Source organism: Anarrhichthys ocellatus, unplaced genomic scaffold (genome assembly GCF_004355925.1).
Source record: "Anarrhichthys ocellatus isolate YVR2014 unplaced genomic scaffold, GSC_Weel_1.0 scaffold37, whole genome shotgun sequence".
NCBI classification, from domain to species: Eukaryota; Metazoa; Chordata; class Actinopteri; order Perciformes; family Anarhichadidae; genus Anarrhichthys; species Anarrhichthys ocellatus.
In genome coordinates this window covers 815,833-831,624 of record NW_022280067.1, presented here as the reverse complement: position 1 = coordinate 831,624, position 15,792 = coordinate 815,833, and the positions used below count along the sequence as shown (strand labels likewise).

The 15,792-nt window shown below is 41.5% G+C and overlaps 1 protein-coding gene across 4 annotated transcripts in view; it reads left to right on the top strand.

Moving 5' to 3' along the window:
* The window catches only part of lingo2 (leucine rich repeat and Ig domain containing 2), a 186,085-nt gene that overhangs the window by 26,604 nt on the left and 143,689 nt on the right, over positions 1–15,792 (top strand). For all 4 annotated transcript variants that reach the window (XR_004213434.1, XM_031866870.1, XM_031866868.1 and 1 more), the window contains exon 2: positions 10,057–10,129. The gene's annotated coding sequence lies outside the window, so the exon portion shown is untranslated. The remainder of the gene's footprint in view (positions 1–10,056; positions 10,130–15,792) is intronic.

Sequence of the window (15,792 nt, the reverse complement as noted above, 5' to 3'; positions counted from 1 at the left end):
CCACAAACATAGGGAATCTTGTTTCTTTCCACACCATGTTTTTGAAGACTTCAAGTACTTCAGTATACCACATTACCAGGAACAACAGCCGTAGTGGCTTCTTTAGCATCAGTTCCAAGCTTTCTTTGCAGCCTCAAAATAAGGGCATGCATATTCAAAGTGTGATCTCTAATTTACAGTTCTACAACCGCTGTCTAGCACACAACCCAGTTATGTACAGTACGTACCCACACTGCCAATCATTTCAAGCAAAGTTCATGGCGACTGCTGAAAAGTGCAATACAATTCTGTAATTACCACTGAGTAACAACCTATATTCTCACATTGTAGTTGCAAATGCTCATATAGCTAGGTGGTTTAAAAGAAAAGGCTCACCAAAATGCATCGTGTTGTTGAGGTCTAACAAACAGGGATTTCGCCGGCAGCATAGACTAGCTCTAGGGATGTGGAACGTCACCTCGCTAGCGGGGAAAGAGCCAGAGCTGGTGCAGGAGGTGGAGCGATACCAGCTAGATATAGTTGGACTCACCTCCACACACAGCGCTGGCTCTGGAACCAAGCTCCTGGAGAGAGGTTGGACTTTGTCCTTTTCCAGAGTTGCCCAGGGTGAGAGGCGCCGGGCGGGAGTGGGGATACTCACGAGCCCCAGGCTGAGCGCCGCTGTGTTGGAGTTCTCCCCGGAGAACGAGAGGGTCGCCTCCATGCGCCTACGGGTTGCGGGGAGCAAGGCTCTGACTGTGGTTTGTGCTTACGCACCAAACAGCAGTTCAGAGTATCCGGCCTTCTTGGAGTCGGTGGGAGGGGTCCTGGAAAGGGCGCCACCTACCGACTCCATAGTTCTCCTGGGGGACTTCAATGCTCACGTGGGCAATGATGGAGAAACCTGGCGGGGGGTGATTGGGAGGAACGGCTTGCCCGATCTGAACCCGAATGGTGTCTCGTTATTGGACTTCTGTGCTTGCCACGGTTTGGCCATAACGAACACCATGTTCGAACATAAGGTGGCTCATAAGTGTACCTGGTACCAGAACACCTTAGGCCGGAGATCAATGATCGATTTTGTAATCATATCATTTGATTTGCGGCCGTATGTCTTGGACACTCGGGTGAAGAGAGGAGCAGAGCTGTCAACTGATCACCACCTGGTGGTGAGTTGGATCAGATGGCAGGGGAACCGGTTGGAAAGACACGGCAAGCCCAAACGTGTAGTGAGGGTGAACTGGGAACGTCTGGTGGAGGACCCTGTCCGGGAGGTCTTTAATTCCCACCTCCGGAAGAACTTCTCTCACATCCCGAGGGAGGTTGGGGACATGGAATCCGAATGGACCATGTTCAAAGCCTCTATTGTGGACACGGCCGCTAGGAGCTGTGGCCGAAGGTCATCGGTGCCTGTCGTAGCGGCAACCCGAGAACCCGGTGGTGGACACCGGAGGTGAGGGAAGCCATCAAGATGAAGAAGAAGACCTTCAAGGCCTGGTTGGCCCGGGGGTCTCCCGAAGCAGCTGACAGGTACCGGCAGTCCAGAAGGGCTGCAGCTGCGGTGGTCGCGAATGCTAAAACTCGGGCATGGGAGGAGTTCGGGGAGGCCATGGAGAAGGACTTTCGGTTGGCCTCAAGGAGGTTCTGGCAAACCATCCGACGGCTCAGGAAGGGAAAGCAGGGCTTACCCCAGGCTGTTCTCAGCAGGGGGGGGGGGACTGCTGACCCGGACAGGGGACATCGTCGGGCGGTGCAAAGAGCACTTTGAGGAACTCCTAAACCCGACCAACATGTCCTCTGCAGAGGAGGCAGCGCCTGAAGATCTAGGGGGAGGCTCACCCATATCCCTGGCAGAGGCCGCTGAGGTAGTCAAAAAGCTCCTTGGTGGCAAGGCGCTGGGGGTGGATGAGATCCACCCTGAGATGCTGAAAGCGCTGGACATAGTTGGGCTGTCCTGGCTGACACGCCTCTTCAATGTCGCATCGGGGTCGGGATCAGTGCCCATGGACTGGCAGACCGGGTGGTGGTTCCTATTTTCAAAAAGGGGGACCGGAGAGTGTGCTCGAATTACCGGGGTATCACACTACTCAGCCTCCCGGGGAAGGCTTATGCCAGGGTGCTGGAAAGGAGGCTCCGACCGTTTGTCGAACCTCAGATACAAGAGGAGCAATGCGGATTCCGTCCCGGCTGTGGAACAGTGGACCAGCTCTTTACCCTCGCAAGTCTACTGGAGGGGTTCTGGGAGTTTGCCCAACCAGTCTACATGTGCTTTGTGGACTTGGAGAAGGCTTTCGACCGGGTCCCTCGGCCGTTCTTGTGGGGGGTGCTGCGGAAGTATGGGGTGCCGGACCCATTACAACGGGCGATCCGGTCTCTGTACGACTGCAGTAGGAGCTGTGTCCGCATTCTCGGCAATAAGTCAGACATGTTCCCGGTGGGTGTTGGCCTCCGCCAGGGCTGCCCTTTGTCTCCGGTCCTGTTCGTGACTTTCAGGGACAGGATATCTAGGCGCAGCCTGGGGGTGGAGAACATCAGGTTCTCTGGAACAGCGAGACGCCAGTGGCAGAATTGTGTATCCTGCATGCTTACACATGTATGTCTTTGTGCAAGCAAACATGGGGACCTACTGGTCAAATAATTTATACTACTTGTCAGCAACTCCACAGGGTACCTTTTAATTATTAAGAGACTACTTATGTAAGACTCGCAAACAGATATCACTGTCATCGTTAAGACAGTACTTGGTACAAGACAGAACAGTCATAGAAGGTGACATCATGTTTACAATGGAGGAAATCACCTGGAGGACAAATGTGTATAACAACGTTGAATCACATTTTACATATTATCTTGTTGGGACTCATACAGTATCATGGTACAGACAAATGTATCAATGGATGGATAAGGCAGTCATATAAATTCTGATCTTTGTCAGAGGAAAAGAGTTAAAGAAAAATATAAACTCTGTAGTGAAACAGACCTCTTCTGAATATATATTTATAGAGCGATGATTTCAATCATATTGCCTCAGTTTCCCTTACTTTGTGAAAATGAACCTTATTCATTATTTAGTTTGATACATAACTGAATTAAGTCTGAATTAATTAAAATGCATATAATGGTAATGCTGCTGGTAAATTAACTGTTTGGAAGTTTTGGACTGTTGCAGTTATTTTCATAAGTAATAGACGTGGGACATTATAGTTTTGAGATAAAGCACAACAAATATCATTAAAATGAAAGATCTTCACAAAAGCAAATGGGAAATATAATCATTTACAGTGTTTGTCACGGCGTATAATGATTCTGATTAGACTTTATGCTCTGATGGCTATGCAGATCTGCTGTGTATTCATATTACAATGGCAGTATTGCCATTTCAACACAGCCTCTTCTCAGACATTAACTTGGATAATGCATAAGCTGAATGAGCATCCACTGCAGTACATCCAATCATGGACGATAAGAAATTGATATTAAATGCAAACATTACAATATTCTCAACTTCTTGCTTCAGTTGGTCGCACATATAGCTTACAAAGAGTCACGGATATAACCACTCAAGTAAAAGTTCAACACCCCTTTTTCAAGTGATGCTTGGAAGTTGTAATCCAGGAAACAGAATTTTCATTTAATATAACATTTTTAACATTTTGTGAGTATCCTTAGAATATGACTGCGTACAAGTAGCCAAGGAGGTTCCAGTGTTTCCCACAAGTTTTTATAAGACTGGTGGGAGGAAAGAAAATGTTGTACATCTAACAATTAGAACATGGTTAGCACAATGCTACGAGTCACTGGAATATCAAACATAGTTGATGAGACTACTTCTTTATGCACATTCATTTTAAATGGCGATTAATCACACATCTGCTGTCATTAACCTGTATTTACATTTACTTCGTCATGAGTTGTCGCGGTCGTGAAATATACATTTGATCAGTAGCCAGCAGCTTGCAATGACCGCTGCTTAAGGTAGTAGGTATTAATGAGCCGTGCCCCCTATATTGCTCTATATGTCTGTTTCTTACTCGCTCCGTTGTCTAGCAACAGAAGCAGAACATGTTATTTACATCCACTTAATCATGAATTTTGCTGCATTAAACACAGTACAGGCGACCGCAGAGAGGAGACTTACAACACAGCCGATCACAGCTGTTGTCATTAACTTGTATTGATTGTCAGATGACGTTGCAATTATACGATAATTTGATTACCACCATGGCACAGCAGCTAGAATGACATTTAAGGCGCAATCAAATCGCAGGTTCATTCGTTCCACGTTTGGTTTATCTGACAACAGAAACAGAAAAATATGTATTTGACAACAACTATCCTACCAAAATGGAAGGACTCTGTCTGTATGTCTGTCCTTTTGATTTTGGTTTTCGACAGACGACAACCGTTATTCCGATTAATTGTGCGAGCTATTGTTAATGTTACACCCCAGACCAGCATGCTACATTATTAACTGTTACACCACCAAACACAATGCTGGGTACAGCTAGCTCTTCATCGACGTTCTTGTGAGTTTTTGCACCGAGCATTGCTCAGGGATGAAACTATTTCATGGCAGGTGTGCAGTGTTGGATGTGATTTCATTTTTGAAAAAGAGAATAGATGTGGGTCATTATAGGTAGTTATTGATGGTTGACAGGTAATCTCTGAACAGAGGGCATTGTCTCTTGCCTACAGCATATCCCACTTTCATTTTGTATCTTAAGGGAAACTTTATTAAGATAAAAATGTACAAAATTCAAATGATATAATTAATGTTCAGCATCACACATTGACAACTTTTTCACCAAAGTTTGAAATAAAATAAATTACTTACTGTTTGAAATGTTAAAATAGTCAGTTTAAATTCTTTTTAATTTGCTAATGTTATCTCTTGTGTCGGCTTTATTTTGCAGTGAGTTTGATTATTTCATACAAAATGGAGTTAGCTACTCAGTCATCTTACTTGCCTTGTTATGAATAAAACATTTAAAACGTGGTGGGTTTTTACTCCTGACTGAGACATCAGTCATTTATTTAATTTTATGATCATGAACTTGTCTGACAAAATAAACAACAAAAGCTAATGACAACAGCTGTGTGATGGCAGAGAAATTCTCAGACGTTATCAGTGACCATTAGTGTGCGACATGGCTCATCGTGAGCCGACATCAGAGGGAAGTTTGCTCTTCACTGTGAAAAAAGGGCATGAGCTCTAGATGAAATAAAGTCATTCCACTAACCATCCCCAGAGAGAAACATTTATCCCAATTTAAACTTGCCGTTGAACTTAGCAGTTGATCAGTCTGGAGCGACCTCGCATATCGGCAAAATGCAACAGAACAGCAGCTCTTAAACATGCTATGCTGTTTCAAAAATGCTGGGCCAAAGGTGCGACATTCTCGCTGTAAGGTGGGACATTTTTAAATGCTACCACTGTACCAGATTTCCTTCAGCAGGGTGCAATCCTCTCCTACACTATCTGTCTCTGCTGTGGCATTTAAAAACCTTGACTGTGTTCTCTTTGTGTTCTGAAGCTTTTGTACTGTGGCCTACATACTGATTCTTCAGATTTAAAGCTTCCCAAAAGGTCCCAGTGGGAAATGTGACACTGTTTACAAGATTTCTCAAGATATTTTATTGAACAACTATTTTCTCAATCAGCGTTGTCATCCCATTCAAACAAGTTGAAGTTAACTTTTTTTCAGTGCAAGATGCCTCAGAAATGATGAAACCAACAATGATTGTTTACTGTACTAATGTGAGTGTCGACTATAAACAATTCAGTTATTTGTCTCATCTTCAACCTAGATTTCCGAACATGAATAAGTTGTTGCCAAAGTTTGCAACGCACGAGCCACAACATGAAGACAAACAGCTCGCTGCTTCTCGATTGATAATTAATGGAAGACCAACTTGTACCCAGTTGTTTTTCAGTTAAGTTCTTGTCTCTGAACTGATGGCCTTGTAATTGAATACATCTTGCTCCAGCACGTTTGGGGTCTCGTCTTTGTAGCTTTGGAAAGAAGCTGTTCATGTTTGCCAATAACTGAATCGTGTCAGGGCTGTATGTAAATGTTTTTGCACATATCACTGGTGACACAGTGGTTGAAAGTTTTGTTGCACAGGCTTCAAAATGGTAGCAAAAGTTTCTAAGTAAGTCCACTGTAGTTTGAGACTATTCAATTTCTGTGATAGGGGGCTGCATTTAAGGAGAGCGATACAAAACATGGGTTCTATTGTAGGTTGGATATCCACATACAGTTTTATACCTCGAGGTGCATACTGTAGTATTTCATTATTTCAGCTCCTTACATGTTCATAATGAAACTGTCAGTAGTTCTCTTTGAAATTAGTCTTAACTATATCTCCATATCTTCATTGTCTTTGTAAAGTGAGGCTGAGAAAAACCGGGCCTTTGATGTCTCTGCCTGCGAGGCTCCAGCATTGTAATGAAACTGTATTGCATTGTCTCAGCACCAAATGTTTGGCGTGACGGAACACAACACTAATTCCAACTGAGGCTTGCCCGCTTCCGCTGGTTTCAAAGCTGCTGGTGCTTTTTGTTTCCCAAGAGAGTTGCAAGCACTCCCTCCCATAGCCAAACAGCTTTCAGGCCCATCAATTATGTATTGCCTGTTGCCTTCAGGGAACTCCTGATGAATTATGATGATAAATGCCACCAAATGACAGAGAATATAAATTAAATAATCTAGATTTTTAAAAGTATTTTTAATATTTAATGCTTTGACAAAATAAGAATGTTTTGCAGAACTATCCTTACCTTTCCATAACTACACCAAAACAAAATCACAAAAAGCACTTTGTAGTTAAGGGAGGCCTTTGAAAGGATTACAAAAGGCATTCTGTTTATAGTGGGTAAATACCCATGTGATGTTGAAATGTTTCCCCTATACTCCTCGTCCTTTATTATGAATAAGCATGAATATTTTAGGACTGATAAATAGTTCAACACGCAGCCAAACGAGAACTAAAGGATGCGTCTTTAATGGACTATATGGATTATATTGGAACACTAAATAACCTTTTAGAGTACAGTTTAAGACATTCCTTCTGGGGTATGACTTCAGTGGACATTATGGGAATTTTCTTTGTGTTTACTACACAATAAAAGAGAGGATCCGAAATGGAAAAAGTAACCTGAGGGTTCGGAGTGTGTATCTTATCACACCCTCTGTTGTCCTGCTAAAGGGAAGGAAGATGATAGCACAATGTGTGATATGTGATCCTCAAACTCCAACAGTATATCAGGGTGTAGTCAAAATGAAAGTTTGAATTGAATCATAGAGAAATAACTCATATAACTTCACAATGCTTCAATGCAGCAAGATGCTGTAATAGTTTGGCCAGACATATACTGTATATAGACTGAACTGTTTTGATAAAAACCCTTACGTTATAATATGTGCTGTCCGTCAGGCTTTAAGTATGCAAGCCCCTGTTGGACATCCAGGAGATGGAAGCACAACATACAACATCACTGACCAGTTCATCCTAAAAAAATAAGTAATATTCACAAAAATAGATGGCAGTTGCAAGTGGGAGGTATAGAATGTAATTTCCTCTGACATGCAGTGGAAGATATGATTTTGCTGAGTTATGGCAGCGTGTTTGATTTCTAAAGTAATGGGAATATGCCAGTGTAGCTGCAGTACATTGAAAGCTGAAATAATTGAGTCCTAAAACCTATTTAGGTTTAAACTCTATTTTATTTGTGTCTAAAAGGGCAGTTTCTATTCACTTACGGTTCTATAGTAAAGTTAGGGCTGACGGGAAGTCAGAGTAAGCCGTAGGGAGGAGTCAGCAGCCATTGTTGGTCAAGTTTGACTGACTTGCACTGGTGGGAGCTCTGGCTGTTCGTAGCAACATGGTGGCTTTATGGAAGCACTCACACCAACCAACCTGTCATGTCATGCGATAGCTTGCACTCACAAAGCCTAAATATCCTGGTATTCACAAAGAAAGGCTAGGCCTCGGGATAATGCAGTAAGGGCAAAAGTGAAGATCTCAAAATGACCAGAGACCAATGTAATGACACCAAAGAAAGAGCTAGAGAGTGTGTGTGTGTGTGTGTGTGTGTGTGTGTGTGAGAGAGAGAGAGAGAGAGAGAGAGACAGAGAGAGAGACAGAGATAGCGTTTCATTTCATCATATTGAGTGTTTTGCTGACCTTGGCATACTCCAGATTTTATCCCAGTGGTGTCTCATCCCCCTCTTCCTCTCACCCTTACTCCACCCAAATCCCCTCCCTGGACACTGCTATTATTCTCCCCTTGTGAAGGTGAGACAAAATGATCCAGCAGATCCAAGAAAAAAAGCGCCACCATCTCTACATTCCACCTGAATAATTTGTCACAAGGCTGTGATTATAACAGACAGGAATGTGGTCAGAGTCTGAAGACTACAGCCAATAGTAAGCCTGGATGCAATCATTAAAACGACTGTTCAAACTCTCATGGCTGTTTGATTTTACCCGTCATCCTCATTTCTGCTGTCTCATACTTAAATCGTGCCAGAGATCTCATTATTTCACAACATTGCTGTGAGAAAGGCAGAGATTCAGTGAATGGCAGATTGAGGTTTTTCTCTACTTGTTATTTTTCCCTTCACTTCAAACACAATCTCATCAAATATGATAGACATATTATAGTGAAAAATATAAAACACAAACCAATATTAGATTTAGAAAACGTTTTCCCAACAAAAGGTAAACATTCCACAGTGAGCATAAATTGTGTCAACATTGACAATGACAGAGGGACGTTTTGCTCTGCTGCACATGAGGCATTTTTGAAATGTTTAAAGTGCTTCAGGTTGACAGCAGTATAAGCCACCCAGTGCTGCTGCTAGTCTTCTTATGGGGAACACTGGCAAATCAATTCAATTGAAATTACAACAAATGCTTTTTGTGTTTGTGAAAATGCCTGACAGTCCGGGTACATGTGTACACAGAATGTGTGCAAAACATCCACAAGACCCGTTTCTTTCATAAAGTGGACTGATGACGTAATTTCAGATGGGATGGTCATTCCCAATGGATAACATTTTTCTTCAAGGTGCACTGTAGGTCATTTTATATCATCTTTGTTTTGGTGAATCCAGTGAATGAAATAACCGACAAATCAAGGTTCTCTAACACTATCAACAATAGTCTAATGCAACCAGAGATATTAAAACTATTGCACCTTCAGTACAGCAAGATATATAACAATATAATTACCTCAAGTTGAAGTCCTTTTTCATGAATCAATTCCCCATAACTACACCATTTACTTATCAGAGGATGTTGGGGTTCACAGGTTTGCAAGTGATTTGGAGGCTTTTGTACACTTGTAAACTTTTGTCATCCAAAGACTTGTTAACTGCCAAGTCTGTGCGCTCCAAGATCGGATCTTGAGTTCGGATTTCAATGAGGTGTGGAAAGCATGCAGGCACAATCAGAACAAATTACCAAACGTACGAGGACCATCGGAGCTGGAGCCCAGCTAAGACCGACTGTCTGAGTCGTGTCAAGTTTCTGCTGATTAAAAACCTAAAATTTCCTGATTTTGCTGCTTCAAAATAAAAAAAATCTCCAATGAAACCAGTCTACTGATACTACAGGAAGTAAGAATAAGCAACAAAAAAAATAATATTAGGAATACATCTTTATATCAAAATTGAGGCTACATGATTCTGGGATCTATATACCAGTCCGTCAAGAAGAACTGAATCATTTTTAATGTTTTTTTTAATGCATTTACCGAGTTCTGCAGGATATAATCTCCTAATAAAGCAATAACCTCTCTAAAATCTAATTTGCGAGCTGATGTTGTATCTTACTGTGTTGATGTTTCTCCTTTAACACACAGGGAGGCATGGATGGGAGCTATATAAAGTCTAGGAATTACATCTCTGTTTTAGGCACTCAACTAATGCTCTTATCCAATGTGACGTAGAGTACACTGAGTGGATGACACAAGCTTCCTGCATGCTGACATTTCAAATGTCTCTCTTGTGGAATAACATAATTCATTCATATTGCGTGTCCTCACAGAAGTCTTCTCTTTTTATATTTCAGACTGAATGTGTGTAGGCACTTATCCGCTCTCCTGGAAGAAAGCAGACATGTTCTTTGCATCTGTTCCAGTATGGTAAGTTAATCTTTTGCGTCTATAGCATGAATAAATGTGGTCCTCAAGCAAAACAGCAGGGCTTCATGCATGAGTAGATTTTGGTAACCACGTGTTGGCAATGAATATTCTTAGGGCTCTGAACAGGTCAAGGGGTGCCAGACACTATACTTGCTGAAAAATAAAAAACGTTTCTGAAATATGTTGGAAAATGGATGTGTAAACCAATATGATTGTCAAACCTGACTCCTTTTGTCTCCTCTCCTCATTTATTTATATGCATTTTGTAAAGAACAGTGGCAGTTTGGACACTGTGGGAACTGTGACATGATTGAGAGAGCTACTGGCATTGTTGCACTGTGTCAGATTTCCTCTTGAAGACGGTATTTATGTACAAAGTCACCCGCGGGTGTATTGATAGCGGGGCAATCCGTGGGTGGCTTTTCAAAATAAGCCAGCAGAACACACTGTTCTTTTCACATAAAGCTTTTTTGAGTCCGCCGACAGATTCAAAAATAACATTGGTTTTGACATCTCTGTGTCAACTCACTATTATAAAAATAACTAACGGATATCAGTGTTGAGGCTCTGATGTGGTACGACACCCCTTTCTTGATAGTTTTCAATCATTGCAGCCACTATTTATTCTGTGGCATTAAATATGGTAGTAGTAGTAATTCGGTACCTCCTAACACGTACAAGCGCTTCCTAAACTAACAGTCTCCAGTGGGCGATCAAGAGGTTTTGGCTTCACTTTTGGGGAGCTGTCATCCCACTGCGTTTGCACCCTACAGCGGCCGGCTGTGAAAAATGTTTAAAAAAAACAAATTTAAATGGGAAAAGTGCAATAACAATATGTTGTCCCTAAAATCAATGAATAATCATGATTATCAATTTGACCATAGAGGTGCAGCCCTTTTTTACAAGTTGTGTTACAGTTCATCATCACAGCGATGCAGAAACTCTGCATTTGTTGTTGAGGAACATTCTCAAACTGGAGGCTCAAACACTTGCGGGCCTGGTGCTAAACCTGGGTATAAAAGAGTCGGTCAGGGTGATTGCAGCCCTGGGGCACACATGCAGAATTGTTAAAGCCATTCTCTTCTACCAATCCCTGTCATTGTCTGTAACATGATAAGAGCAGCTCACAGCTCCATGCCAACTACTGTGCCAATTATTGCAGAATCTCTTGTCAATTATCAGGGTTTTTTTCTTTTCCTTTTTAAACAATTTTTATGGTAACTACATTAATACTGTTTTTATTAACGCCATGAGAAGGTTGTTTCATTTTAATTGCCAATGCAACTAATTAAAAAAGGGGTGGAAAGAGGTTTATGGGGATCTTGTAAAACCCTGATAGCTCTGGGGAGGCAGGCGAAATGGAAGCAGACGTTGCTGTAAGTAGCCTGCAGTTACTTGTATTGTGATGACAGTAAAAATGATCTATACCAGCTGTATCTTTTCAAGACAGCTTGTGAGTCTTTGAAGACATATGAAATGGTGAGTGCGGAACACAGAATGGAGGTGCAAACAGTGATTTGTCTTTCACCTTTCAAAGAATATCACCATGAAATATTATTTGTGCTGTTGCTACTGACTCGGACAGGGTCAGGTGAGATTGGTGAAAGTCAAATGGTAGGGTTTATCTTTTTCAATGAAAGATGTTTCATAGAATACACCCCGCAATACATCAACGACTCTTAACAGCTCAACAATGTAGCACTGGCAAATTCTAATAATGCCAGAAAGTCATTTATTTTTCCATCATCAAGAGATACTTCTATGAGTCCCTTTTATGAATGGAACAGAGACGCATTTCAATTAATTGTTCACCCTGTGACAGCATCCTGGGGGGTTGCTGTCACAGGATATATATATATATATATATATAATGTATTAAGTTAGAGAATCAATGCAAAATAGAGTACACTTTACTGTACAGGCTCAAACCATTAATCCGTCAGTAGCTCAATAAAGTGTTACTTTATAACATATTCAATATGGGTTTGATTTTTGTGTTGACCTCTGGGTCATTTTTACAGTTACTGACTGAAATATTGTTACAGCGTATGCAATTTTGGTTCAGATAGTCACTTCAAAGCTATGTTCAATAATGTTCAAAAAAGTTTTTTGATGACAAAGTGGATATGGATGACAAATAAGATAAATGGGATTGTGTGCATAAAATTGGGGCAAAGAACGGTTTATTTGATGATCTCAGTGAAACCCTTCAGCATTTAAGGATTCTATCAAAATATTTGCCAAGATGCTAATACCTCCACTATTTACAACTCTCTATTTAACTGATGGTACATTACTCTGTGCCACACGTGACATCATATGTGAAAACAAGTGGAGTCCAGTTTAGCTCTAGATACATGCTTGTCATTGATTTGGTAAGTCACAATGCTAGAGACAGTACCTCTTTTCTTTTTAAGGCAATAAACCATCTTGCTGTGAGTCAACAAAACTGTCTATATTTGAGGAATATACTTGTTATCGTTATCTATTGAAGAAGCAAAACACAGCATTATTGCCAATATGTTTAAGAGCTTACCCCATCTGATCATCGGCCAAACTGACCAGCTAAGATAAACTTTGGTCAGCTCCTATATCATTTCACTTAAGTTTAACCATCATGAACTCTGAATGCAGCAGCAAATACAGTACCTGTGTGTGTGTGTGTGTGTGTGTGTGTGTGTGTGTGTGTGTTAACAAGAGCTGCAGCCGCCCCCCCTCATCTTGCTGCAGCCGCCATACTGCCTGTCTAGTGAACGCGACAATCCCATAAAATAGTTGTTAGCAGTGTTACCAGTGTTTGCATTTCTCACCAAAGCATTGTTCATTGCACATCTTCTAGACACAAGATCGACTGTTGAAATGTGACTTCATCAAACAGAAGTTAGCTGTGAAATTTGAAGTGCATTCGTTTCAGTTTTGTAACTTTGAAGGTAATTACTTGGATAAACCTTGAACTTATCTGAACCTGACTTCAAAGCTGAGATCCAGAGGCCCTGGAGTCAAGAGGTACTTTTCTTAATTGTTAATCCTGTTTCATGGAGTCGTCATGCTGAACACCTGCATTGTAGTGTTTGGGGAAACGAATAGAATACTCTCAGGTCAATCAAGTTTTTCAAATTTTAGTTGCGGTTGGTATTGATGCACGTGTTTGAAACAATACAATAAAATCATGCTGCAATCTGCATTGACGAAAAACAAATATACACCACGTCCAGATGTTGAGATTAATTTGGAGATGAAGAAACTAGATAAAAAGAAACCTCCGTTGCTGCTTTGATTGATGTAGCACAGATAAACCACCATTCACAATCGAATAAATCAAATTAGTCTCTCACAAAGCCAATGCGAAGCGACAACCCTGCAGTTCATCTTTTAGATGATTACACTTTTTGCTCATCGCTTTGGCTCTCGGGTCTACAAGTTGACGTATGGTGAAGTATCAGCACTGTCACCGTATTTACTATTCAGCAAATCTCACTCTTGCTAACTTTTCTTTCTCTGTATCCGACTTGTGCTATTCCCAGAACACACACCATTACCACCAACATCTCAAGCCCCCCACAATAATCAAAATGACTAATATAAGTGGCGGCTTCACATCACCTTCACACCAACCTTCACATCTGATAACGTGAACGTGTGATTTTGAGCAGTCACACAATTAAGGAGCATGACCTGGAAGTTTCCGTAGTTATGGTTTAAGGCCTCTGCCAGGGTAATATTATTTTGATGCTTTTGTTTCCTTCCTAAATCTGTGTCATGGTGTCGTTGAAGCCTAAATCTGATTGTTAGGAAACCAGATCACAATTTATGGTAGCTCCTGATATGTTACCAAAACCTAACCATTTGGTATTATTCACTGTACATATTTGATCTATTATTATTTTAAATATATGGTTATTTGTAGCAGGTCAGTTCATCAGAGAGCACAATGACATGAGTGCAGTGTTGAACTATGATTTATCCTTAAAACGCAAATTGAGTCATATATTCACCTTGTTCTTAAACAACGCTGCCTATTATAACTTTTTGAGCCAACCTCTATGCTGTTTTACTTTAAAGGGGGTAGTTATGCTTCAAAACCCCAACTGCTACACTTGTAAGCGCATAGACAAGATAACAGATGGAAAACACTCCTTGCCTGCCTACATCTTCACTGCAGTCATTTAATTGTATTAAAGGAGTGCACAATACTGTTCCCAGAGACAATAGAGTTAGTCTGTGTCGTAAGTTTTGTTGTTGTTGTTGTAAGGGAATTCAATGAGATAGATAGAAAGAAAGAAAGAGAGTGAGCATAGTTAGAGTTTGTCCTCATCATTGTCTCTTTGGTGATATGTTTTGCCAGTTAGACTGCCAGTGACAACAGTAAGCGTAAATTCCCACCACCTCTTCGGGACACAATTGTAAATGCCTGACAGCCACGGTTCATCTTCTCGCTGTGTGTGCGCAGGTTAGTGTTTGTGTTTGCTTGGGCACTCTTGAATTGTGTCCTCTCTCACAATTCTACATTTACAATTTCATCAGAGATTAATGTTATGATTTAATAGCTGTTGGCAAGGTATACCTTACATCCCCGCGAACGTCACTAAATGTCCCTGATCATTTTTTTCCATCCCCGGGAAGGCTTCACACTCTTGTGTTAGAACCCTGCTACCCTTTTCTCATCAAGACCGGATAAAGAATTGTCTTGGTATGGCTGATAAGGTCCATTTTAAGTACTTTTTTCAGGAGGAGGTGAGACGATCAATACTGACATTAGCTTCTTAATGGCTGGTGTGTGATTCACATTGCAAATGATGGCAGACCCCATAACCTGTCCCTGTCTAAGAAATACATTTCCTCCAGCACTTCACTAAGGTGTTACCGTTGTTCCATGATGCATGATGTAACTTGTTTTTCTGTCTCTGGATTGCCACACATGCCTTTGTGCACTCAATGAAGACCGAGATCTTACATTTTTCTTTCAGATCAGTTTAATGAAGCCCTGGGCACAAGCAAAAACGCAGCAGCAAGATATAGACAGGCCTGTCTGGTGTTGTAATCCTGTCTCAGAAAGCAAGTTTTCTTTCCTTCTTATCAAAGTGGATTTACTATGTCTGCACTGCGGTTAAGACTATACAAGAAGCCTTCATAGGAACTGCCATAGTTCAGTTTTCGCCAAAAGATCAAAGTCAGTATTTGATGTAGCTACGTTTGCAATATGCTGATTCTCACAGGCACACGATGAAATAAGAATAAAACACATTTGATGTTACCTTTAACATGTTATAATAAATTGAATACCTTGGATCCTACCTTGGAGCCCAACACCTACAACAAATCAGTTTGGTGCCACCTGCTTCATGCCTGCTCCTGCAAACTTGCGTGTTGCATTAGAGTCTCTCTCTCAACACATCACCATCACATTCCAACCTCAGTCTCAGCATGGGCCCAGCATGCGCTGTAGAGCCTAAGTTGCTGCATCAGAGTTGCTCCGGGGAGCTGTCAGTCAGCAGCATCATGCCGTGGGGTGAGAAGGTGGCAGAGCATGAAAGCATGCATTAGGTGGGATGCAGATCAACAGGAAACCTGAATAGGGTTAGACTTAACATTAAATGCATAGCTGTGAGCAGCAGATATAGAAGATTGTGGCATGAGGAAAGGAGACAGAGTGTGAGAGATGG